Genomic DNA, 27674 nt, shown 5'->3' with positions numbered 1-27674 from the left:
CCCTCAAGGTACCAGCAAACCTGGAGGAGGGAGTTGTTTAATGAGTGCACAAAAACATGATGGGCCACCAGGAAGACTTTTTAAGTTAAAAAAGACATCATCCCAGGTTTGTTAGGGTTATATAACACTGAAACATATCACTACTGTGCATGTTAGATAACAACCATATCAGAAAAATATTCATCCCAAATGCTATATGATACCAGAGAAGAAGTTATTACTTGGGGAAAGGAAATATTGAAGTGAGTGTCAGAAGAGTTACAAGTATATTTAGGCATTTAAAGAAAGGTAAGTTTTATTTTATTTTGTTTTGTTTTTGTTGTTGTTCAAACCACATTTGTGTGTCTCTTCTAACATAATTTGCCTCCTTCACTAAAGTGTAAACTCAATGAAGTCAACTTTACCTTAGATAAATATATTATCTCATCTGGTATTGAATCAAGAAATCACTATGGACTCACATTATGCTTATACTATAATTAGTAAACTAAGGATTCTGGCAGGATTCTCCTTATTCTCTTTCCTCTTCCTCCTAACTCTTCTCCTCCTACTCCTCCTTTTTCTTTTCCTTCTTCCTTTCTATTTTTCTTCCTCCCATTCTTTCATTGTTGATTAGTTTTCTTGGTTGAAAGTCATCCTCTAGGCTCATTTAGAGGAGAAACTTTGCATAAAGAGCACTAGTTTGTTCCTTTAATTTTATTACATTGTTTTAAAATCATTTCCTCTGGAACAATGCAAATCAGAGTTCAAGGTCAGTTGAGTCTATAGCTCCAAGTCACCCTCCTGATTCTGTCTGAACTCCTTGACAAAAGAAACTGCTGATAAGGATCTCTCATTGGGCTGACTCTTTTTGCTTCCAATATTAAGATATTCTCATTGTAACTGAACCTCTCAGATCTCAGACCAAAGGTCAAAGACATTCAATGTTCTTCATCCTGTTCCCATAATCAAAAAAAGTCATTAAAGTTTTGGCTAATAATGTTGCCTGGGATATTTGAGAAACTCGTTAACTATTAGTCACATTAAATGATGGCTCGATATCTACAGGGAATAAGTTTGAGAAGCAATTTGGATCCCATAATAAGTGAGACTATTTGTTGTTGTTTGTTTGTTTTTAATAATTTTCATATGGCAACAATCCCAAGTTTTATAGTAAATCAAAGACTAACTGCACTATTATCAGAGAATCCTTGTCATGGTACTACCAAATGGTACTTGTGCTTTGCCACAAAGCTTAGAGTTTAGATAGAAGCTCTTGCTCCAGTCCAGCTGAGGAAGGGAAGGAGCCTGGTAAATTAGAAAATGTGCTGAAAAAGAAGTTACAGAATTGATGCTTTCTAAACTATGGCTCAGCTGCTTACTATTCATATGGTCTTATATAGAAATATATGTGTATTTTTATGTGTACACACATACATGTATGCATATATGCACATATATGTATTTGCATACTTACATGTACATACAGTTACCATATATTAATATATTTGTGTATATATATGCATATTCACATATATACATTTGTGTGTATATTATAAAATTGTGTATCTAGTATACATACATATATCTATATAGTCCTACAATTATGTTTGTGTATATTTGTCTATATAAATGTATATAAATCTATAAATGTGCAGGTATATAGATATATACCAATATGTATATGCATAACACAAGCACAACGAGGTGGCACAACAGATAGTGGGTTGGACTCAGAGTCAGGAAGACTCATCTCCCTAAATTCAAATCAGGCCTCAGAAACTTACTAGCTGTGTGACATTGGTCAAGTCATTTAATTGCCTGAGTCTTCTAAATCTGTAAAATAAGCTAGAGAAGGAAATGGCAAACCACTCTAGTATATTTGCCAAGAAAACCCCAGATGGGGTCACAACATGTCAGATATGACTGAAATAACTGAATAATAAATATGACTACACACACTGCTCTATCCAGAATTAGAAGGGGAAAAAACACTATGAATCCCTAGATATATCTGTCTAAACAATGTAGGCAATGGATAATCATTTAGCTATATATAACAAAAGCTCATACTTATATAGCACCTTCACATTTACAAAATACTAGCCCATTTGATCCTCATAATAACTCTGTGATATAGGTGTCATTATTGTCCTCAAGTAACAGGTGAGGAAACAGAGGCTAAGAAATGTTAAGGGACTTGCCCAGGGTCATGCAACTATTTGTCTAAGGCCATATTGAAACTTAGGTCTTCCTGTCTTTGTATAATCCCCCACCCACCCACTGGGCCACTGAGCTCAATATATCAGAAAGTATTCATAAGAAAGTAGATTAATCCAAAGATTTTGTCACTAAACTCCCAATAATTTAACAGGAATTACATAGAGTTCATAATGAAAAAGAGCTGTCATTTGGAGCCATGAGAATGGATTGAAAATCTGGTCCTTGCTACCTTACCTAGGGGACCTTGGACCTATCATTCAGCTCTCTGGTCCATGGTTTTCTCATATATAAAGTGAGTGTTTTGGACTAGAATTACGCACATTGTAATGTGTGTGTGTGTGTGTGTGTCTTTGGTTGGATGTATATGTAATTGTATAATGGCTCAGGACCATATTAAGCCACCACCCACTTTCAGAAAGGTTCTCTCTTGTACATCTGTTCATTGCTTGTAACAGTGAACAAATTCAAGTTTAGAAACACTGTTAGAAATGTAAAACACTAACATTTGGTTGAAGCAGGTGCCATGAGCGTTATATGAATGTCAGTGGTTTCAACTGATAGAGGATTCTGGGGAAAAATCCAAACCATACGGCCTTACAATCTTCCAGGAAAGGATATTCCAAATCCTTCTATAGAAAGAAACATGATCTAGTCCAATGTCTTGTCCATGAAGAGTTAAGAGACCTGTATTGAATACTTGGTTCTCTCATCTATAAGATAGGTTGGTCACCATGGTTAAATCATTCCTTAGAGACCCCCTTACCTAATCTGTAAAATTATTTATATCATAGGCTTGTTATCCTGATAATATTCTGAAAAGTATAAAGTGCATGTTTGTCATATACATAGTGTTTTCTTTTTGAAGTTGACAACCCACCCGTTGTTCCCAATGTGCATATGAGTCATCAGTACTCTCATACTCTAGTTTCAATTCTCAGAGTGCAGCTCCCATTTCTTCAGTTTCACTCACCTGTAGGAGCAGTTTTATGAATTGAGCATGAACTTTGGATGTATCATGAAATTCCCCCAAACCAGATTTTACCTTGCTGTTGATAAGATCATGAGGATGTTGGGCAACTCTCTCAAAACTTTTTGCTCCTGTTTGGGCAAGTTGAGGAACAGAAAGTACCCTGTTCTGGCTAGATTACACACAACCTTCCTACTGACCTCTGTCATTCTTGAACTGACCTTCTTGATTGTCAGGTGATGGAATACAGCTGCCAAATGTCATTCCAAAGAATGGAAATGTATATTGCTGGTAGGTGGCAATAAAGTAAAAAAAAAATCCTTTTTAAGAAGGTTAAAACACAGGGCTAGTCTGAAAGCTCTAACTTTGTCAATCATTTGTAGAAAGGACATCCTCCTTCCCTCCAAGGTTTCAGGGTAGCAAATTATTAATTAAACATTTGAAAGGATAACTTTGGATTTAATGGGAAATAATCTAAGCTCATGTTTGGGAATATATTGATTCCTAGAAGGAAGGGGTAAAGGTATAGGTTAGAAGGGATGTCAGCCAATGGTCTGTAGTAGTTTATGAGAAAGTCAAAGAAACTGAGTCAATTTGAAGAGTGGTAAAAAGAAACCAAAGCAATATTGATAATAACAGTATGTACTGGTAGAGCTCTTAGTCTTACCCTATTAAATTCTACTGGTTTGAGAATCAGAGACATAGGTTCACTTCTTGACTCTGCTTATTTATTACTTACATCAATGACTACCTATTGGATATCTCAAATGGATACCTGTAGAGACATCAAAATCAATTCAAAACTGAATCCATTATCTTTTTGCAAAAATCTCTCCCCTTTTCCTAATTTGTCTATTACTGCTGATGGTACCATTCACTCTCCTTCCAGTCACCCAGGCTCACTACTTGGATATCATCCTCTGCTTCTCTGTCTCTCTGTCTCTGTCTCTGTCTCTGTCTCTGTCTCTGTCTCTGTCTCTGTCTCTGTCTCTCTCTCTCTGTCTCTCTCTCTCTCTCTCTCTCTTCAAATATATAATTAGTTTTTGAGTCTTGTTGATTACATATGTCCTTCTTTTACTCTTATCACCTCATTCTTGGAGTGTTGTAATAGCTTTCTGGTTGGATACCCTTCCTCTAGTTCCTCCTCCCATTCTTGTCCCTTTTACATTCAATTGTCAAATTGATCTTTCTAAAATTTAGACTTGACCATGCCACTCATATTTAATAGACTCCAATGACCTCCCTATAGATTCCATGATCAAGTATAAAATCCTGTTTGACTTTAAATCACTTCATAACCTGGCCACTCCCTACTCTTCCAATCGTCTTACATTTTAACCTAATACTCTCTATGTACTTTATGATACAATGTCTCTGGCCTACTTGATGTTCATTCATATAAGACACTCCACTGTCCAACTCCATATACATATTTTATTATATATATATATATATATATATATATTTACTGATTGTCCCTGGTTTCTGAAAATTTCTCTCTCCTCTCCATCTCACAGCTTCCCTGCTTTCTACTTTTTCCTAATCTCTTTTAATTTTAACAATTTCCCTTTGAGATTATCTCTCCAATTTATTTGACCTATATAACTTATTTGTACATAGTTGTTTGCATGTTAGATCTAATATTAGATTGTGAACTCCCTTGTTGTTGCCTTTCTTTATATTATCAACATTTCACATAATGCTTGGCACATAACAACTTAATAAGTGTTTGTTGACTTAGTTTGACTCCTGTGAACTTGGATAAGCCTTTAAAAATTCTTTTGGACTCATTGTCTTCCTTGATATAGTCTTCTCCCCCTTATTTAAATTTTCAATATCCTTTCCAAAATATGGTACCCAGAAATGAAGTTAATAGATACCATCTGACTTGGACACAGTATATGAATTGTAACCAAAGTCAGCTAGTAATGGGTGTAAGAACAAATTGTTAAATTTTCAGTGTAAGAATTTACACCTCAGAAATTGCAAGTGTTATAAATCAGAACTTGATTTATTGTCTTGTTGATTGTCCAAGACTTAGGAAAATAATGGAGTAAATGTTCATAATGCAAATTAAAGTTAAAATGTGTTATGCATGCATTTATCTTTCCCTCAGAGAACCAGTTAAACTTTTACTAGCACATTTCTGATATGACCTTCCTCCTTGTGAAACCTGTATCTTTCCCAAGGCAGCCTGAATTGAATGAGGTCTTTTGGTTACTGACCCAGAGCCAATGGGCTGTTCACTAGAAACCTAGAAATTTTTCTCAAGATCTGTTGTTTTGCTGTGCCTTCCCTATTTTATACTTTTGAAACTGGCTTTACATTTACATAATAAATATCATCTTATTAAATTTCACCCAATCTTGAGTTAATTATCTTTTGGAATCCCAGCTCTGGGATCAGTTGTGTCAATTATGCTCCTTACATATCATTTACAGATGTGATAAGTAAAGTATTTCTGCCTTTATCTAAATCATTGATAAAAAAAATATTAAACATCAACTTTTTTTTAAATGTGAAACATAAAACACTACAAAAATCTAACATATCATTCTTAGAGACACATTTCTTCTAGGGACAGAGATTCACTTATTGTAAGAATCCCATTGGGAGAGATGGCTGGCCTGCAGATAAAATATTAAAATGTCCAAAAGAATTGATCAATATTGACTTACCTTCACCTTTACTCTCCTCTTAGCATTCTGGTCCTTTCTTATTGCTCTCTCCATCAGTGTTCCATGACTTCAGGATGACTTCAGGTCCCATTGTAGCACCCATATGACTGGATAATGGCTCTGACTCCTTTCCTTACTTTATTTGTCTCACTCAAGCATAACCATCCCATATTTAATACCCCAAGTCTTTATACTGCTCTAAGGGAAAGAGTATATAATAGCTTAAATATGTGAACCTGTAAAGGATGAGAAGAAATGCAGAGTAGGTCTCATGAATATTATCATTTTTCTCTTTGCAGTCAATCTGGTGATAGACCTTCAAGATGTAAACCAATTCAATTAAAAATATATTTCCCAACAAGTCCCCGAAGGGAATCATACAACGAAAAATACTAGTATTATGATCTTAAACGCTGACCTCCCTGGGCCTCATGTTCCTCTTTTGTAGAATGTAAATTTTGGATTAAATATCTAAATTTCTGTTCACTTCTAAATCTTATACTCCTATTTTTCTATAATTCAAATCCTAAATGCATATGCATTGTTTCTAATGATTTATAAAGTACTTTTCTATATGCTTTTTCATTTAATCCCTCAATCATTTGGAAAAAAAATAGCTGGAGAACCATTCTGGAGGGCAATTTGGAACTATGCCCAAAGGGTGCTAAAAGAATATCTACCCTTTGACCCAGCCATAGCACTGCTGGGTCTGTACCCCAAAGAGATAATGGACACAAAGACTTGTACAAAAATATTCATAGCTGCGCTCTTTGTGGTGGCCCAAAACTGGAAAATGAGGGGATGCCCATCAATTGGGGAATGGCTGAACAAACTGTGGTATATGTTGGTGATGGAGTACTATTGTGCTAAAAGGAATAATAAAGTGGAGGAGTTCCATGGAGACTGGAACAACCTCCAGGAAGTGATGCAGAGCGAGAGGAGCAGAACCAGGAGAACATTGTACACAGAGACTAATACACTGTGGTATAATCGAACGTAATGGACTTCTCCATTAGTGGCGGTGTAATGTCCCTGAACAACTTACAGAGATCCAGGAGAAAAAAACACCATTCATAAGCAAAGGATAAACTATGGGAGTGGAAACAACGAGAAAAAGCAACTGCCTGAATACAGAGGTGGAGGGGACATGACAGAGGATAGACTCTAAATGAACACTCTAATGCAAATACTATCAACAAAGCAATGGGTTCAAATCAAGAAAACATCTAATGCCCAGTGGACTTACACGTCGGCTATGGGGGGTGGGGGGGGAGGAAAAGAAAATGATCTATGTCTTTAACGAATAATGCTTGGAAATGATCAAATAAAATATATTAAAAAAAATAGCTGGAGAAAGGCAAGGCTTTGTATATTCCATTTTACAGATGAAGATATAGCTTCTCTGATTTATAGGCAAAAAAGCAATTTCATAGACAACATCTTATTTGATTTCTGTAATAACATGATACACAAGTAATACATCTATCTCTCTGTCTAGTTTTATATACATATATATATGCATATATTATTATATATACATATATTCTTAATCCCATTTTAAGGCATAGGAAACCAGGTAACAGAGACATAGACTGGTTTACAGGAAACCTACTGGGGTTAAACCTAAGGCCCCTGGGAATGAAATAGCCTTCCTTGGGTCAGGCAGAAAATTAAAGGCAAACTTAGGATATGAATATGAATCTTAGTCGCAGCCTGGTCCCTTTCCCTCTATAATAGCCAAGTTGCTTTCTCCTCTACATGAACATATAATGAACTATCACCAAGAGAGGGCAGTGTGATTTAAGATAAAGAGTAGTGGGTCTTACCTCAGGACCACTGAGTTTGAATCCCAGTTCTTTTACTTATTAGCTGTGTGATGCTGGGCAAACTACTTCCTTCTCTGTACCTCAGTATTGCTAGTAAGTGTCAATGTCAAGGGATGAAAGTTCCAATTTCAGCCCACAAGAGTATCTTTCTTTTGTTCTTTCCCTGAGCAGAATTGTCAATTGGTTAATCATAGAATTTAGTACTGGAAAGAACTTCAGAGATACTCTAGCTTCCAACTCTTAATTTTACAAATGAGGAAACTGAGACTTAGAGAGATAAAGCCATTTGCTATTTATTACACAGAGAGCTATAATCAACAACAAGCAGAGGGAATCTCACTCTGGGACACCACCCACTGCTCTATGACGTCTCTAAGTGGGAGCATCTCTAGATTTCAGTCAGTCAACTAAGCCTTACTTTATGCCAGTCACTGTGCTATAAGTACTGAGAATAAGGAATATGGTTTAACCAGGTCATTTAATTGGTAAAGAAAACTCCCAAATGAAGAAATTCTCTGCCAATGCAGGTCAGCACTTTCTCAGAAATTCATAGTCTTTGGGAGTTGTGTACCATATGAATAGGTTAAGTCACTTGTTAAGAGTTTTACAGCCAATACATATCAAAAGCAAAACAAGCCTCCTTGACTCATATAATTCTCGAGTCATTAAGTAATGAAACATATAAAGCCCCTGGAACCTAAATGAAAAAGTAAGTCCCTTTCCTCAAGAAACTTTCATTCTAACAGGAAAGATGCCAAATATATAAATATACAGACAGACATACACATATGCACATTCACATATTCCAATATATTTATGATACAAAGTAGAAACAAGATAATCTTGGATGAAAAGGAACTATCAGCTAGATAGGAAGAACATGAATAGGGTTTGACAGTCTCAGACCCAAATACTTTCTACATTTTGAAAAATATACAGTGTGCTATATTGTTCATTATGTCCTCTAAAATGGCATCTCTCTTCATACTCACTGAATTTCTTTATAGAGGGCTTATGAGTTTTTGGTTCTCTCAAAGAACCTGACCTCTCATTCCCTTGTGCTACACTAAGACTATGTCTTCCTATACCCTTTCTCCACACCCCAGGTATCTGAAGTATATGCCCTTTGGAATTCCAAGATTTTGAAGCAAAGATTTGTATTATTGTGGTTTTTTTTAATTAGTGTATTAAGAATTCATATTTTCCAGTATGATTAGTTCATTACATTGAACTTAGGAGTCTCTCTCTTTGATTATAAGGCTATTGAATTTCTGAAGGATTCAGTTAGTCATGTCTTAGTTATTTTTAAGGACCATAGGAATGTTAGAACTGGAAGGAAATAAGAGATCATGATCCAATCCCCACATTTCACAGATGAGCGAAATGTAGCCGCAAAAAAGAAGGGATTTTGCTAAAGGTTACAAAACAAAAATTCAAACCCAAGTCCTCTGACTCCAAATCCAATTCTCTCCTTACATAAACTTCTTTATTATGTTTGATTAAAAAGGAGAAATAATGCTTCTTTCTGTTATTTTTCTAGAATAAGCCTTGGTGCTGAAGTCAAGCTTGATTCTATAGTATTCTGTAGGGACTAGGAGACTGTTCATGTACCCAAGATAAAGCGATTGGGAAGAAATTAAATAATATGAGAAATCTAAAATCTCCAGTTCCTTGAGTAATATTTAGGACAGAAAATATTAATAATTCTGACCATAGAGTCATTAACCAAAAAAAAGATGCATTTAAATTTGAAAGATCCTAATTGCAAAGTATGCTCAGTTTTTTCCTTTGTTTATTATTTCCCTACTTTTACACATAGATATATTTTTTAATAATCATTTTCTGAATGTTTGAAATCCTTGTACTGTCCTTCCCTCCTCTACTCCCCTCTCCCAAGGTGTCAGATAATATGATATATGTTATACATGTTTTAGTGTTTTGGTTTTTCACAGCCTGTATGACTTTGGGTATGTTGTTTCACTTGTCTGGGCCTGGTTTTCTGAGATTCCTAATATCTCATCCAAATCTAAATACTAAAATGCCATGTCATACTGCTGCTGATTCATAATGGAAGGAAAGTATGGATGGTGATGGGCTTGGAAACTATGGCATATGTGATCTATTTGAAGGAACTAGAAATTTATACTCTATAGAAGAGAAGGCTCAAAAAAAACCTTTGGAAAAAAGAGTAACAACCTAAAATTTGGAAAAAACACCACAATTTTCTTAGATGTCATCTGGTACAATCTTAAAACCATTGACATTAATTCAAGAGTATCCTTGAATATTTAAAATCTTTTGTTGTGGAATGTGGATTAGACCAATGCCTTTCAAAGGATTTGTGCCAAGACACTAGAGTACCACAAGTTTCAGCTAATGGTATCACAAAAAAATTGTATATTGTTGTTACAATGAGAATTATGATAACTTTTAGGATTGTTGTTTTTGTTATAATTATAATTACTATTGTTGTTATTATTATTATACCTGGAATTTTGTCTTATAGGCAGCTCTAGGTAAGGAACCTCTACTTCTACAGAGGTCAGGTCTTGCTTGGGGCAGCTGAAAAGTGAAGTAACTTCTAAAAGATGAATGAACTTGTTAAGGGTCCCACAGTCTCCATATCTTAGAGGCAGGATTAGATGTAGAGAGCAACAAGCAGAGCATCTGTCATGTATCCTTTTATTTCTTTGATTCCTTTTTAGTCATGAAGTGTTTATTAAGCACCTACTATGTGTCAAACACTGTGCTAAGTATTAGGGATATAAAGAAAGACAGAAGATAGCTCCTGCCTTCAAGGAGCTCACGATCTAATGGGAGACACAACATGCAAATGTATAGATATATTATTGGGGTTAAGAAGAAGCCCCCCCCAAGGCACTAGAGTTAAGTGGGATTGGAAAAAGTTATAAAATAGAAGATTCTTTGTGTTTGATCCTAGAAGTGATAAATAGGAGAATTAGATTATATATACAGAAAAGCACATTTAGGCTTCATGTAACTCTCAGTGCAGTGGCTGTTCTTTGGGGCAAAATGATAGCAATAAAGGTTGAGAACTACTGTATTTACATATATATAATATAAACATCAAAGAAACTGTATAAGGAATCAGATTTTGTATAAAATAAAAGGAATGAAATAGTGAATTCCCATTTAATAAAAGTATTAAGAGTCTAGGAGGCCATTTTTAGAGTTGTTATAAAAGATGTCTATGTATTGGATAAGGGGTTGAGCTTGATATCTCTCTCAGATGTCTAACTCCAGGGGGATTTTTTCTAGGTAGATAATCATGGAGCTTTATTTCCTCTTTGCCTCCCCTGAGGACACTATTTACCAATCCCCTTGAGTTTAGAGTAGGAATTCTTAACCTAGCATCTATGGGCAGATTTCAGGGCTATGAAATTATGGGGGGCTGGGGGAAAGGGGGAATTGTCTCTTTATTTTTACATACTTTTGGTTTCTTTTGTAATCTATATTTTATGGATTTTAAAACATTCTGAGAGGATTCCATAGGCTTCACCATTCTGCCTTGAAGGCAAGGGATGTCTTTTTGCCTTTCTTTATATATCTAGTACTTAGCAAAATGTTTGACACATAGTAGGTCTAATAAATATGTAATGATCAATGTGCTCAAGAAATAAAAGAACATATTTTAAATGTTCTTGCTCAAAAAAGGTTAAGAATCTGTTATTTAGGCAAATGGGAAATCTTTTGCCTCAGAATTTTAGATTAAAGGAAATAAAATATTATCCTATTTTTCATAACATGGAAAATGGCTAGAATCAAACATACCAGTAGCCCAGGAGATTAATATTTGCTTACATATAATTTTGAAAAGGTGACTTTTACCTCTCCTTAACCCTATGCTAACTTGATGACCCTAGATATCTTGATGACAGATTTTAAACATTATAGCTAGATCTTCCTCAAGTTTTTTTGGAGTAGTAGGCAGGTGTTAAGTTATAAATTGAGATCCTTTACATGAAAGATGCTATAGGTGCCACGTTACCAGCTCCTTACCATCACTCTACAATATTCACATCCAATTCCTTGGGCAGAGGAGCTGGGTCTGAACTTGGCCTAGCTACAAATACTTCAGGCCCTTTGAAAGAAAGGGTTATCTTGGAATAGTAACATAAATAAACTGTGATTATAGAAGCCAGCCAAAGCTGCCTTGTTATTTTGTGTCTCATCAGAGGTTGCAAAGTGAAGCCTTCCAGGAAAATATGTTCTTGTCTGGTTTTGCTTAATTTCAGAAATTATTTGCAGATCTTGGGAAAACAGTGTGGGTTGTTTGCTTTTAGGCAGGGTGGGGCAGGGATGGTTGTTTTCTGTCAGAGGAAGATGTTCTAGGTAATTCTATTTCTGTATAGCCCTGGGATACTAAAGTCTTTCAAAACAGTGGTTCTTGCTCAGGCCAGTTCAGGTGGCAGAAATGAGCTGCCCTTATTACCCTGAATGCAAGGAGTGGTTTTAAGAGCACAGTGCTTAAAGGAGTCTTGGGGCTTGTGAGAAGCTTGCTTTTTCTTCTCTTCTAAATAAGTTCTCCTCCATTTCTGGGTTTGGGGCTGGTTTCTTCCTTTTCAATATGCTTAACCCACCCCCACCACCCATTTTGATTTCCCCTGTAATGACTGGGGTTGGCAGTGAGTTCTCTCATTCTTTTCTGACAGTGTGAAGCCTCCCTTTTTTGTCAGCAGCCTCTCCCTCCATCTTCTTGTATTTTCTGTTCATGTGTCTATTCTGTAAACTACAAATGGGGCCAGCGCTCGTTCAGAAAGACAACTAACCTCACAGCTTGCTACTCTCCACCCCATCTCACCCAGACCTGAGGCTTTTATGTTCAGAGGAAAATAATCAACAAAGAGCTCACAGAAGTTTTGATTTGGGACAGCATGAAGGTGGGAGTGGAAGCAATCTTTACAGTAGCTGAGGAAAGAGAACTGGAGGAGGGAGGCAGCCAGAAAGATAAATTAATGTGGATGATTTATTTATTCCTTAAGGAACTGTGTTCTGTCAAGATTGGAAGATAAAGTAGCAAAGAAGGCAGGCCAGACCAAAAGAAAGGAATTTGGAACGTATTAATAGAGGAACTTAGTTTGGTACTTACCAGGATGAGAGCCCAATACCTGGCAACTTAGTATATAATGATCCTTATAGGACTTCATAGAAATCTGATTCCTGACTTTATATTCCCCCATATTCTCCTTTGCAGTCTAGTAACACCCACTGACCTCAAATAAACTACAACGTATTCATATTTTTTTTAAAATTGGTGAAAATAAAGATGAGTCCCCCCCATTTAAGTCATAAACCCCTCTGAAATCTGTATAGACTGCTAGGAAAGGAACCCCTGATTTAGTGCAACTCATTCATTTTATAGATAAGGCAAGAGGCCTGGAGACATTACAAGTTGAATCCAAAGTCACATCAATAGTGAGCAGCCTGAGATTCAAACTCAGCTTTTCCATTTACAAATCCAGTGATATTTTCATCACAACAGCTCCTTATTCACTAATAAGGTTAGGAAAATATAGTTTCACATTTTGAAGGATATAATATGTTAAGTGATACAACATACATTTATTAAGCACCAAACTAGGTCAGACATTATGGTAAATACATAGGATTACAAGACAAAACAGAAACAGATCCTTCCCTCAGTGAGCTGAAAGTCCTTTTCTGGCATCTTATGGAACTTACTCTGGATTCTTGTAGGTTATTCCCACAGAGCACAAACTCTTACATATTGTACCAACTTGTAAAAAAATGGATTACCAGCCAGTGATAACAATGAATTTTATCTGAGGACTAAGTTGATACAGTAAGTTCAGAAAGGCTTAACATCAGAAGGTTGGCCACCTTCTGATGGTGGAGAAGAAGGAGGGCATGCTAATTCATAAGATATTGGGAGTGTTTATAATTAGGAGTTACATCAGTGAGGAAAGCGTGTTTTTCTAGTTCTTTTTGGGTCCAGTGGCTACCCTTGGTTCACCCAAAGTCCTAAAAGGCTAGTTTGCATACAGAAAATTGAGCATCTGCCTATACAATCATCTGTTTAGACAGATCAGTGAATTCTAATTCTGCTTTCTTGATACTATGGAATTCTTATCTACTTCAAAGAGTATAAAAGAATACTTAAGAAAAAATCTCAGAATTAAAGCTATTTTGAAAAAAAAAACAAAGGAAAATCTCCAATTATTGTGGGAATATTCTTTGAAGAATTTATGGAAATAGGCATTTCATGAGATGAGACTATGATGTCTAATTGGTGGAAAGAGTGTCTCCATAGATAAGACACCAAATGGAATTTGGAGAATTTTATTTCATATAAACACAGTAAATTAATACCAAATGTCATCCTATCATCTTCTTGGAAGAGTAAAGTCATAGAATCAAACCAAAAGACTTAAAATAGTCATAAATCTTTGGTAGAGATGAACGTAAAGTTATTTCCATAAAAGAGTATCCTTACAGTTTATCACTGCATTCATTTTTATGTATCTCACCAAACCCAATATTATATCTTATAAATAGTGTAAGAATTCAAAATGCAACACAGTCATTTTAGATCCACCTTAACAAGGTGAGACTATGTCTCAATGGAACAATTAAAGGTCTCAAACTAAGTCTAAAAAACCTTTGAAAGGCACAGAATGAAGTGAAATGACACTGAGCAAAACATATATTCCAATTGGTTGGGGAATTTGTTACACTCTCTGAGTCCTATACAAAAGCTTAAGATTCATTTAAATTAGAAGAAATTCCAGAAAATGAAGCATGTGGTTTTGAAGAGCAAAGGAAATAGTGAGCTGTGGCAGAGAAAGGAGTATCAAGGAGTGTAACCGGGTCTATATGAATGTCAGAATAGAAATGCCAGGATAGGGAAATTCCAAGGAAAAATAAATAGCTCTTTCCTCAACTTCCCCTTCTCATGCCTGTCTATCCAAAGACACTATAATATAAACTGTTATTTTATTATCAAAATGTTTCTGGTATACCAAATTTTGCCTCAACTGCAAATAGGTCAAGAGCTCATTAGAGATAGATAAAAATGTAAAATTAGATAAAGTCTAGTTTCTGATAACATTTTAGTTTTTTTTTTGTATGTAGGAGATGAGAGTGATTTTGACTAAATTCATAAATGTTTAAAATAAATTCCTAAAGACCTAAGAGGAGGGAATAATATGGACCTTAGAGGCCAATATTTTCCTCATCGATTCAAAATGAGTGAAATATTACTAGAAGTTATGACAGTAATATTATTGATTTATAGCCTGGAATTATCTTAGAGGGTCTTTCTCTCTAATTCTTTCATTTTTGCTGATGAGGAAGCTGAAGCCTGTAAGGATTATTTGCCTTAATACAAGGCAAAAACATAATAAATAAAAACAGAGTTCCAATCAACAAACATTTATTAAGCAAAATCTAATCCATGTCTACTGACTCCAAACACAGCCATAATTTTACTATATGATGTATTTAGTAGTTGTTTGTTGAGTTAATTCGATGAATTAATATATTTTGATGGATAGTTGAAATGAAAAGGGGTTGAGACCTGGTTATGGATATATGGAGGAGACAGAATGAAATGAGGACCAGTGTCCTCAGGATTAAAAGAACTATGTTCAAGTTGCAATTACAAAGCTTACTGGGTGATTTAGATCAGGTCAGTTTTAATCTCTGATCCTCAGGTTCTTTATTTTACCAACTTTGCAGGACTGGAGTGAGGAACAAAGTACTTGTAAGCCTCAAAGCTAAAAAAAAATGTGAACTGTTTCTTTTATTCTGGCCTGGACTCTGTTTTTTGCCAGTTGTAGTCCTTAACTTCCTTACTCAAATAGTAAGGAAGTCTGACTACTCAGGTTCTTTTCATTTAAAATTGAATAATGATGCAATATTGATGTTGAAAAAGGAATTTCTGAGAAACTTTTTTTCCATGTTCCCTTTAAACACCTTTATCTGCCTGTGATATAAAGACATCACTGTGAAATCTGCCATTTCTATCAAGTACCCCTATAATACAACATTATCGATATCAACTGCTGGGGCAATACTGAAGGTGATAAGGTGGCAACATGAGGTACAATGAGGACTAGTCTTTGTTGCAGAAGAGATTGCTCTGACATTTATAATCCATGTGAAAAAGGAAAAAAATATTCTTTATCTTCTCTGATTATCAATTTCTTCATTTTTAAAAATATAGAGCATCCATAAAAAACAAATGGATAAACAAATAAATGAATGGAGAGAGGTATAGATAGATACATTCATACTTATATACACACATAGAATCATAGATGCAGAACTACCAGGGACCTCAGAAGTCATCTAGTTCAACTGCCTTATTTTTAAATTAGAAAACTGTGACCAGAGTGAAAGCAAATAAATGTGTCATCTATCTGAGAGAGCTGTAAAAGGACTACACATATAAATTGTCCCCAAGGGATATCATGTATATAAGCAAGGGACCCCATGTATATAAGATACATAGATATATAGTTTTGTCATACTAGAAGGGCATACAAATGTCAGCAGTCCTGAAAACCACCAAACATCCTGGCACTGGAAAATATGGATCCAATTAAAACATTCCTTCCTTGAACCTCTATGTTAGATTATTATATCAGATACAAGAATTCAGTGAGAAATATGATCAGAGAGAGGAAGCAGAGAATAACATGGGGGTGCTAAGTGGCATATCCAAGATAAATATAATATATCAAGTAAGCTATTTTGATGCATATAAGTGAGAATCTAATTCTAAATTACCAGTCTATGAAGACAGATTCTATGGTACATGAAGGAGTTTGGCTATGAAAATAATGATTTGAAAAAGCTCTGTGGGTCTTGGATATCGTTAAATACACACATGCAGTAAACCTTGGGAGAATTATTCACCCCCTCCCCATCCCAGTCTCCAACCTCACTCTTCCCAATAAAGTTACTGTGACAACTTTATAAGCCAGTAACTCAGTCCATGTCAAATCTTTGATCTTATGGGACAATGAGCACGAGGCCAATATCACACAGTTAAAGGGAATCAGAAAGTTTGTGACAGCTTGGATAATTGGGGTGGAGGACAAGGAGTTCTAAGGTAAGTTAGAACTTTTAATATAATGTGATCACAGAGAGACACTTTGATCAGATATATCTTTCTCCATTTCCTGGAAAACCCAAGGAAGAAGTATGTAATAAACTATTGTCATGAGGCTCAAATGAGATTATATATGAAGCAATTAGCAACTAGCACTTAGTAGTTCCTACAGAAATGCTCATTTCTGACAGCAATTCAAGAATTTAAGACAACTCCAAGAAACTCATGACAAAAAGACTGTACACCTTGGTTGATGGAATCTGAATTCAGATGGAAGCAAACCATTTTTTGCTTTTTTTTCTTCATGTTTTTTTCTTGAATAAATGATATGTGTCATCTTTCACAGTATGATAAACCTGGAAATATCTACCTGCCCTTTCTGAGAGGTGGGAGAAGGAGGGAGGGAGAAAACATGAACCACAAAATGTCAGAACAAATTATTTAAAATGTTATATCTATATGTAATATGGCAAAAATACATAATGAAAATTATTTTTAAAAAGAAAGGCTTTTTTCTCTTGCCTCTCCTCCCATTATTCCATATTTACATATATTGTAAAAAGACAGACTATTAAACTTGCAACTAAATAATTTCCCAATTTACAGCTTTAAAATATCAACAGAATTCATATAATCAAGAATAATGCCCAGTGATCCAGTACAATGAATCAATCAAATTTGTGATGTGATTTTCAAGTACCTTTAAACCTAACAGGAAAAAATTCTAAGAAGTCATTTTTTATGAATTATGGTTTTGATTCTTACAGTAACTCTGTAAGTTTAGCAAAGAAATAGCATTGCTTTAAAAAATAAGTAAACTGAGGCTCAGAAATTGAGGTGATTTACTAAGATCTTCTAGCACCTAAGTGTTAGGAATCTAGACTATAAACCAGTCACTTTACCTGACTGACTCCCAAACCAGAAAGTTTTCTTCTGTCTAATCATCCTCATATAAGCCAAAGATTATTGTACTCTGGGAAGATTTAAGGAAAAACAAATGGAATTGTTTTAAATTCCAGTGTAGACTGCCCAATGTGGGCTTTGTCCCCTGTTATACTAACATACAACTTTAGCATAATGAATGGAATGAATTGCATGGCAATCCTTATCAATTACAGATGTAGTGGTCTCATAATAGAAACAGAAACCACAAACTCTACGAGGTCATGCCAGAGAAAGTAGGGCTGAGTTTTAAACCAAGATATTTGAGAAGAAAATAGGGAGATTTCCTGTGCCACTTTTAAAAATCCAAAGAAATATGATGATAATTTCTTTCCTACATGGAATCATAAAAGGTTCCCCACTAAAAAGTGAATGAACAGAATTGGAATAACTTTAAAATGTGTGGCAAGGTGCCCCTAGGTCATAAGGAGATTTTATGCCACATCTCTGTTCCCATTGTAATCCATTTCTATCTCAAAATCCTCTGCACGGAACACTGATATAATATATTGATTTTGGCAACATTTTTACAACTCATCATTCCAATGAAGTTCGTGAAATTGGACACTGAAATGGAACAGAAATACAAACAGGGTAATACATGAAGAAAAATATACTTCATTGTAGGGGACAATGAATTTCAAGAGAAAATCTTATTTCACATCCATATTTAAGCTGACATTTCACATGCCATACTTCCAATGGCTGATGAGATTTATGAATGAAGAATAGCACTGAGAATTCTAAAATGAATACCAATAGTTTAAATAGAGTGTAACTTCTAACTAATAGATGTAAAATGTGCAGCTTTTTTTTTAAACCCTTACCTTCCGTCTTGGAGTCAATACTGTATATTGGCTCCAAGGCAGAAGAGTGGTAAGGGCTAGGCAATGGGGGTTAAGTGACTTGCCCAGGGTCACACAGCTAGGAAGTGGATGAGGTCAGATTTGAACCCAGGACCTCCCATCTCTAGGCCTGGTTCTCAATCCACTGAGCTACCCAGCTTCCCCCTATGTGCAGCTTTGATATTATTCCTCCGCTAAAGTCTCCCTCTGATATCCCATCATTGTATAGCAGTGGCTTGATGTTCTTGAGGGTTATCCATTGTAGTCTAAGTTCTGGCAAGTCCAATCAAGCTAGAATGACTTGGTGTATGGGTCTTGTGAGAGATGTTATGCCTGCCAGTTGAAGACCAGCTCAGCTAATTATGGATATGCTCATCACCAGAGGGTTGGCCAACCTGTGATAATGAGGAGGGGAGGACAGAGCAAAAGGGAGAGAAGTAATGAATGCTGTCTATTAATCAATGAAAGAATTTAAATCTGCATCTGTAGAAGGACAATACCAGCACCAGAGAAATAACAGATTCTAGAATCTTTGAAATTAATTATACTATCATTCTTTAAAAAGAATATTTTTCTCCCTCTCCAAAGAGGGATAAATTCTTTTTTGAAATAAGATTCCTATTTACATAGAATTCTTTTTAAAGGCCTACTCTAGATGATATGATATTAGTTTACACAGGGATAAAGCATATTAAATCACCAAGATCTAAGAATGGAACCAAAAGACCCTTCCTAGGCAACATATGTGGGCTAGAACATCATCAAAATAAACATGAAATAAATTTCTCTATCAAGTAGATTTGTTTACACAAATAGATGTATTCATGAGAGTCATAGGAAGGCAATAATAACTCCAATTTTTAAAGGTTTCTAAGAAATCAGGACATATTAGCTGATGTAAACTTGTTAGGGAAATGGTAGAAACTGTACAACTTCACTCACTATAGATTGTAAAAATTTAGTACTAATAAAATTCCTAGAAAGCCACAATCAAGTAGCTAGAATTATACCTGAGAAATTTGCTGTCTGCTTTTAGGTCTCTCCTAAATATACATTCAACAAGATCACAAAAAATGAGCTTATATCTCTTACTTTTTCATTTAATCAAAAAGTGTCAGTTATTTTCCAGCCTTCAAAATAGATAATCAAACAAAAAAATAAGAGGATAATAAGACATTTTCTTGTTCCAGAAATGTTTCTATGTGAACTCCATGAAGTAGGTAACAATGAAATAATAGCTTCCATTTTAGAACACTTGGATATTTTCAAAGAAGTTGTGTGAGGCTCACAACAATACTATAAAGCAAGCCATGGCAGTATTATTTTTTCCATTTTACAAAGAGGAAACAGACTAACAAGCATTTGCTTTTCCAAGGTAGTACAACTAGTAACTTGTAAAACTGATAGTAAAATACAATCATTATACCAATATTTGATGGAGAAATATCCCCAAACGACAGTAACCTCAAAACATCTGTTTTAATCACATCAGATCCTACAATATATATGCTATTTCCTTCAACATAATATGAACTATAAGGTGAAATTATTGAAATTAGGTGCCATTTCATTCTGTCTTTGTGTCCCCAGAACCTAGCCTAATATTGATTATAACGATGCTTACTGAAAGCTTATTGATTGATTGATTAAGATTTTGTGGGTAGAGCAACTCTTTCTCCACTAGCTCCCCCCCTCAGAATATGCATTTTACTTATTCCCAATTGTCATTGCCAAAAGTCAAATCAAAACAAAACAAAAACAAGTAAATACACATACAAACATTCCCCAGGAAAAAAAAATGGGATCAATGATAGGATCTTCAGAGAAAGGGATAAGAAAATAAGTATTGATAGAGCATCTACTCTTTTGCCAGGTACTGTATTAATAGATTTAAGTATTTCATTTAATATTAGATGAAATACTAATGAAATGCATAAAGAATTAGTTATTAATTAATTCCCTTCTCCCCTCCCCCAAACCAGTAGAGAGGCCATTGAGGTGTAAAGGAAATAAAAAGTCAGAAGATTTGAATTTGAATCCTGATCCTATCACTAATAACCTGCATAATTTACTTCACCTTCATGGACATCAATTTTCTCCTCAGAACATGAATGGATTGAATTTAATGATCACTACAGTCCTTTCTATTTATGAATGTTATGCTTCAGACACTTTGATCTAATAAGCCCTGATATTACTAGCATATACTATTCCTTCTCAACCCTCAAGGATCAGTGATGGTCTTTCTACCATATTTGGAGAGTCATGGTCACAGGATAATTAGTGGGATCTTTTCTCTAAACCACAATTACAATAAATAAGCCTGTGCCTACAACATTCATTATGATGGAGAATAAATGTGCGTGATTAATGAATGATGAATACAAGTGAGGCAGAGGAAGGTGAGAACCAATTAGAGGTGAGAAGGAAGCTGTGTGTGACAAGTTCCAAAGGAAGGCAGATCAATATGGTTTTATATAGATAAGGGATTCAAGCTAAGGAGAGGACATGATTAATGAGTCTCAGACCAACTTAGCTTGTGGTCAAACTCGAGAGAGAAGTTGGAGTTAATTAGAAGAAGGAAAACCAAAACAAATGCAGACTGAAATCATACATGAACAGAAAAGGATTCATTCAAACCTGAGTACAAACTCCGAAAAGCATGTCTAGAAGCCATATTAAAAAGTTAATGTAATTTATAAAATGTATTGGCATCTCACTCTCCCAGTGTCACTGGGGACTCTCCCGCAGGCATATGTATTAGGTAAAGCTGGGTTATGATGATAATAGTTGCAAGTCAAAGCATTGAAGCCCTCCCAATAACCAATTCTCTGACAACACAATGTCAAGCAGAATGCCATTCTAGGAGATAGTTATTTCTACAGCAACAGAGTCATGGATCAGTTATCACTTGAATGATGTTAGAGCTTCATTTTACAAGTTTATCTTGGGATTTGGTTCAACTAGAGTTACAGTCTGGTGGAAAGAACTCTGGATTTGGCATTAAGAGCTTTACAGAATCACGTTTTCAAGATTGGAATAGACTTATCTACTATCTATTCCAAACTGAATACAACAGCAATTTCCTACTGTAATAGACCTTCAGGTGGCCATCCAGTCTCTTCTTAAACACTTCCAGTAAGGTAGAAACTACAGCCTCAATGGCAGCTGATTCCACCTTGACACAGTTTTCACTCTGAAGAAGTTTCTTCTGAATTTAAGCATGCCTTTTTTTGCCAAATTGGGATATTTTACCCTTTGGTCCAAGATCTGCCAGTGGGAGCAAAATAAAACAAATCAAATCCCTCTTATTCATGACAGTCGTTCAAAAATGTGAAGAGAACTGGGTCCAAATCTGGTCTTCAAAATTTGCCAACTACATGACCCATTTTCTAGCTTTCTCATCTATAGAATGGGCATAATGCTTTCACTAAATACCTATCTCACAAGAGCTATTGTCTATCAGTAACTCCATCAACAGCATCACTTAAGGTTATACTGTATTGTATTATATTGTGCTATTATATGTAAGATTGAATGGAAATGGAATGGAGTGTGACAATAAAAGATAGGCCATTCAGAAGCATCTTTATTTTGGTCTTGAAAATTAAGTGAACATTACATATATAAAGGGTGAAAAATTTTCCACTTTACATACATAAGGTTCATTGGTGGGTTAAATATATAGAGAATGTGTGGGGTAACTTTTTCAAACACAATATCATATTTCACAAAATATGACCTTACCCTGTATACTCATTCTGGTTTCTTTTCAATTTAATCTGTCTTTACTCTTACATTCCTAGTTATCCTTTACCTTTCTTATTGAAAAAGGGGGGGGGGAGGACAGTTAGATGGCTCAGTGGATAGAGAGCTAAACCTAGAAGCAAGAGGTCCTGGGTCCATATCTGGCTTAGATACTTCCTAGAAGAGTAACCCTGTGCAAGCCACCTAATCAAATACCCCTCTTCTGCCTTGGAAACAATACTTAGTATAGATTCTAAGACAGAAGGAAAGTGTTTAAAACAATCAAATATAATATTGGTAAAAACGTAAAAAATAGTTCCTACTGATTGTGAGGCACTGTGCTAAGAAATGTTATCAGTAAAGTTTTAGCAAAGTAAGTTATAATGTTCTCTAAAATATTTATTATTATTATCAATTATTGTTATTCCAAAGTAACATTGGTAGGGGCAACAATATTATGACATTTACATAAGTGTATATAGATTTTTTTTTACTTTGAATCATACAAGACCCAGTTTAATAGCATAAATATTAGACCCAATTTGCAGATTAAAAAAATTGAGGCTCAAAGCAGAAAAATGATAAGCTCACAGTTGCATCATTATAAAAAGTTAATTTAAATAATTTCAATATTGTGTTGGGGTTTAAGACAGTCCAGATATAAAAGGGAACAGTGTGAGTAGTAGTTCAGGACCATGACTGATATTTGATAAGTCAAGACAAAAGAAAGAGGATCACTCTACTGCAGACATGAATAACATGGAAATATGTTTTGAACAATGATACTTGTATAGCCCAGTGATACTGCTTATAGGATTCAGAAGGGGAGGGGTGAAAAAAGACTGGGGAGAGGGGGGATCATGAATCATGTGACCATGGAAAAATATTTTAAACAAAAAGAAAGAATAAGCAAGGAAAGAAAAAAGGAAGGGAAGGAGAGAGGAGAGAAAAAGAAAGAAAGGAAGAAAGAAAGAAAGAAAGAAAGAAAGAAAGAAAGAAAGAAAGAAAGAAAGAAAGAAAGAAAGAAAGAAAGAAAGAAAGAAAGAAAGAAAGAAAGAAAGAAAGAAAGAAAGAAAGAAAGAAAGAAAGAAAGAAAGAAAGAAAGAAAGAAAGAAAGAAAGAAAGAAAGGAAGGAAGAAAGAAAGAAAGAAAGAAAGAAAGAAAGAAAGAAAGAAAGAAAGAAAGAAAGAAAGAAAGAAAGAAAGAAAGAAAGAAAGAAAGAAAGAAAGAGAGAGAGAGAATGGGAGAAAGGGAGGAAGGGAGAAAGGGAGGAAGGGAGGAAGGAAGGAAGGAAGGAAGGAAGGAAGGAAGGAAGGAAGGAAGGAAGGAAGGAAGGAAGGAAGGAAGGAAGGAAGGGAGGGAGGGAGGGAGGGAGGACTAAAAAAGAGCAAAAAAAAACAAAGAAGAAAAGATGGAACAAGAAGAAGGAAAAAATTTCACATATTCTTACTCATATTTCCTAGCCTTTCCAGTTTCTTTCAGTCTCTTGGATTTCATTTCTCATTATTAAAATGGCTAGTCTTTCAAGGGAGGGAAATGTGGAAATTGTTTAGTAGGAAGAGAAAATGTGTATGATCTTGGATGCATTGAATGATGGATTACTTTTTAATATGAGCAAATGTTATATGTATTAGTTCAGTGTCAATCTTCTTAGCCTCATGTAAACTTTTAATTGATTGTTATACTTTCTCTTTAGGCTCTTCAATGGAATCTCCTTGCATATGGAGGGAAAGTGCAAAATGAATAGGGTGAACCTTCCAATCCTAATTACTTCTGCAATTTTTAATCAGAGGTTATTTTCTTGTTCAACTCAGAAATTAAAGTAAAGTGAATTATTCACTACTCTGAAAAACTATCTAGTTGGAATTGCTAGCAATTCATTACACTAACTTTTTTCAAGGTTTGGTGCAAGAGAGCATGAATAAAGTGTTTTGTGAATAGTAAAGCCCTATATAAATATGAACTTTTGTGATTGTGTGCTCATTTAAATAGATTAAATTCAATAAATATTAATTGACTGCTCTAGTATGTGCACATGACAAGTCTATGCACCAAAATGAAATGGACTTGTCTTTGAGGAGTTTACATTTGACTGAGAGAAAAACAAGAAAAAAATACATCTACATATAATTAAATGAATGTATCTCTGGATAAATATGGAATAAAATAAAATCAATTTTATCAAGGAAGGACACTGAGAACTGGGGAGATTGATTCATTCTTGCATAGAACATGACCTTAGATTTGAAAAGGGATTATCAGAGTTAAGAATGGGAAGCATTCAATCCTTCTAATGCAAATAGACTCTGCAAAAATGGAATAACTTTACAGTTATGACATTAAGCGGACAAGTTTGGGTAGAATATAAAGTGTATGTGAGAAATTAATGGCAAATTAATCCAAAAAGAGAGATTGAATAGAGATTGTGAAAGGATTTAAATTTAAATTTAAACAAATAATTTTATCTTTGAGATAATAGGGAACCAATGACACTATTAGAAGAATGATTTCATCATATCTGTGCTTTAAAAATATCAATTTGGTTTCTGTATTGAGGATGCACTAGAAAGAAGAGATACTAGAAGAAAGGAGACAAATTCATAGGCTATTGCAATAGTGGATGTGAGAGGTATTAGTCACTCGTTTCAAATTTTGGAGATACTAGTGAAGAGGAGATTGATGTGAACTATTCTCTAGAAACAGAATTAATTTGTTTTTCACTCATTTCAGTTGTAACCAATACTTCATGATTCCATTTGAGGTTTTCTTGACAGAGAGATTGGAGTAGTTTGCCTTTTCCTTTTTTAATGCACTTTACAGATTAGGAAACAGAGGCAAATAGGATCAAGTGTTTTGTCCAGGGTAAATAGCTAATTGGAGACCAAATTTGAAATCAAGTCTTCCTGACTCCAGGTCCAATGTTCTATTCCCTGTACCACCTAGCAGTCCCAAATAAATAATAGTTGGTAACCCATTAAGTATGGTGTAAATCAGGTATATTGAAGTGTCTAGGATGCTGTGGAGGTTGTGAAACTGGGTTCCTGGAAGCATAGCAGTGGCCTTGAGGATAAAAGGGGAGGGGAGGTTCAGAGGAAAGATAATGAGTATAATTTTAGAAATGTTGAGTTTGAGTAAGGGTTGTCTAAAAAAGCAAAGATGTGAGACTAGAGCTCCTGAGAGAGATAAGGGCTGAATGTACAGATTTGAAACTCAGCTTTGCAGACATTATTATTGAGTCCATAGGATCTGATGGAATCACCCTGAGACCCCAATCAAGAAGAAAGTCTGAGTGGGGCATGAATGATGATCCAACAAAAAAACATAAAAAAAAAATCAGTCTGACACTTTGAGGAAGAACATTGCTGGAGAGAGCAGCTCTGTGCAACCCCAAAGTGGAGAGAAAATATAAGAGGTGGATGTGGTCAGTAATGTCAAATATTGTGAAGGTAAAGAAGGACAAGGCATGAGAAAAGAAAAAAAATAACCATTTGTGTTGCATTTTATACTGATGAGGATATTTTGTAACCACAAAGAGAAAACTTTATAGTAATCTCAAATCTGTTTTATTTCATTATATATAGTCCAATGATCTTTGTGACCCTTTTGATTCCTTACTATAGCATGTTAACTGTTCCTTCTAGAATTGTTTCATTTTCAAGGTTGATAAGTATGCCAACTACGTTGTCATTCAAGTTATAAATTAATATATTGAACAACCCAGGCCCAGGGTAGAAAGTTCCTTCTAAGATCTAGAAATAGTCATCCTTTGGGCCATGGACAACATCACATAGCAGATAGGATGCTAAATCAGAAAGACCCAAGTTTGTCTGCCTTTTTACATTTATGAATATGTGACTATGAACCAAGTTTCTTTGAGTCTTGATATTTTCATCTGAAAAATGGGGATGATGATAAAAATTGTCATATCTACTTCATGAAGATTTTGTGAAGCTCAAAAAAAGTAAAGTCATTTTAAAGGAAATTTCTAAAATAATAAAAATATAGGAAAATACCTACTTGTAAAACATATTTGTTGCAGCTCTTTTTGTGGTAGCAAATAAGTGAAAATTGAAGGGATGCCCATCAATTGGGAAATGGCTCAACAAGTTTTGGTGTATGGTTGTAATGTATGTTTTGTGATGTAATAATTGATGAACAAGATGATCACAAGAAAAACTGGAAAAAGTTATATAAATTGATGTAAAGTGAAGTGAATTAAATCAGGAGAGTGTTGTACTCAGTAACCAATAATGTATGATGATCAACTATGAATGATTTAACTGCTATCAGCAATGCAAAGATTGAAAAAAACTCCAAGGGACTACTGATGAAAAAGGCTATGCTGCCATAGAAGGAACTGATAGAATTTGAATGAATATTGAAGCATATCATTCTTCACTTTATTCATTCAGACGCTATTCACTGGTGTAAGCAAATGTGTGTTCTTTTGCAACATGACAAATATGGAAATATGTTTTGTATGATAACACACTTATGACCCTTATCATATTACCAGACATCTTGGGGAGGAGGAAGGAGTGAGAGGGAGGGAGAAAACATGGGTCACAAAATATTAGAAAGTGATTATTTAAAATTTTATGGACATATATTCTGGAAAACAATTAAGGAAAAAAGAAAAAATCTAAAACACCATATAAGTGTCATTGAAAGATAACAATATTATGTCAGAATATATTTATTTATCTTCCTTCCATCTATAGCATGAAAGCCTTAAATATTGTTGTTATAATCTAAACACACTACATTTACAGTAATTTCTTATTCTAACAACTCTGATAATAACTTTATTTTTGATAAACCCATGCTAACTCTTAATAGCTGCCTCTTCCTTTTCTAAATATGCACAGAACATCCCTTTAATAATATAGCCAAGGATTTTACCCAGAAACAGTCAAGCATACTAATCTTTAGTGTATAAACTTGAACTTTTTTTGAAAGTTGGAATATTTGCCTTTCCCTTATCCTCTTTTGTTTCTGCCATTTTCTATGCTCATTCATGTTAGGCTAGATGTTATATACATCAATTTTTCCATCCCTTAGGATGAATTTACCCAGGACCAGGCAGTTAAACTCAGTGAGGGCAACTATTTGTGCTTTTGTCATCTCTTTCCTCACTTTGAATTTCATAGCACTATTTAACTATTTTCCCCTCTATCTTTTCCATTCTAAAGATTATTCATCTTGGGAGAGAAAAAATGAAAATTTAATCGAGGTAAAATATAGCTAAATTGGCTAATCCATTTATTCAAAAATATTTCTTGAGTATAATTTTATTTAAATTAAATTGATATTTTTTGTTCACTAAGAAAACAAATATTTGGTTTCAGGAGAAATGGCTTAAATGAAGTT

This window comes from Monodelphis domestica, chromosome 1 (genome assembly GCF_027887165.1).
Source record: "Monodelphis domestica isolate mMonDom1 chromosome 1, mMonDom1.pri, whole genome shotgun sequence".
NCBI lineage: Eukaryota > Metazoa > Chordata > Mammalia > Didelphimorphia > Didelphidae > Monodelphis > Monodelphis domestica.
This window is presented reverse-complemented; position numbering follows the sequence as displayed.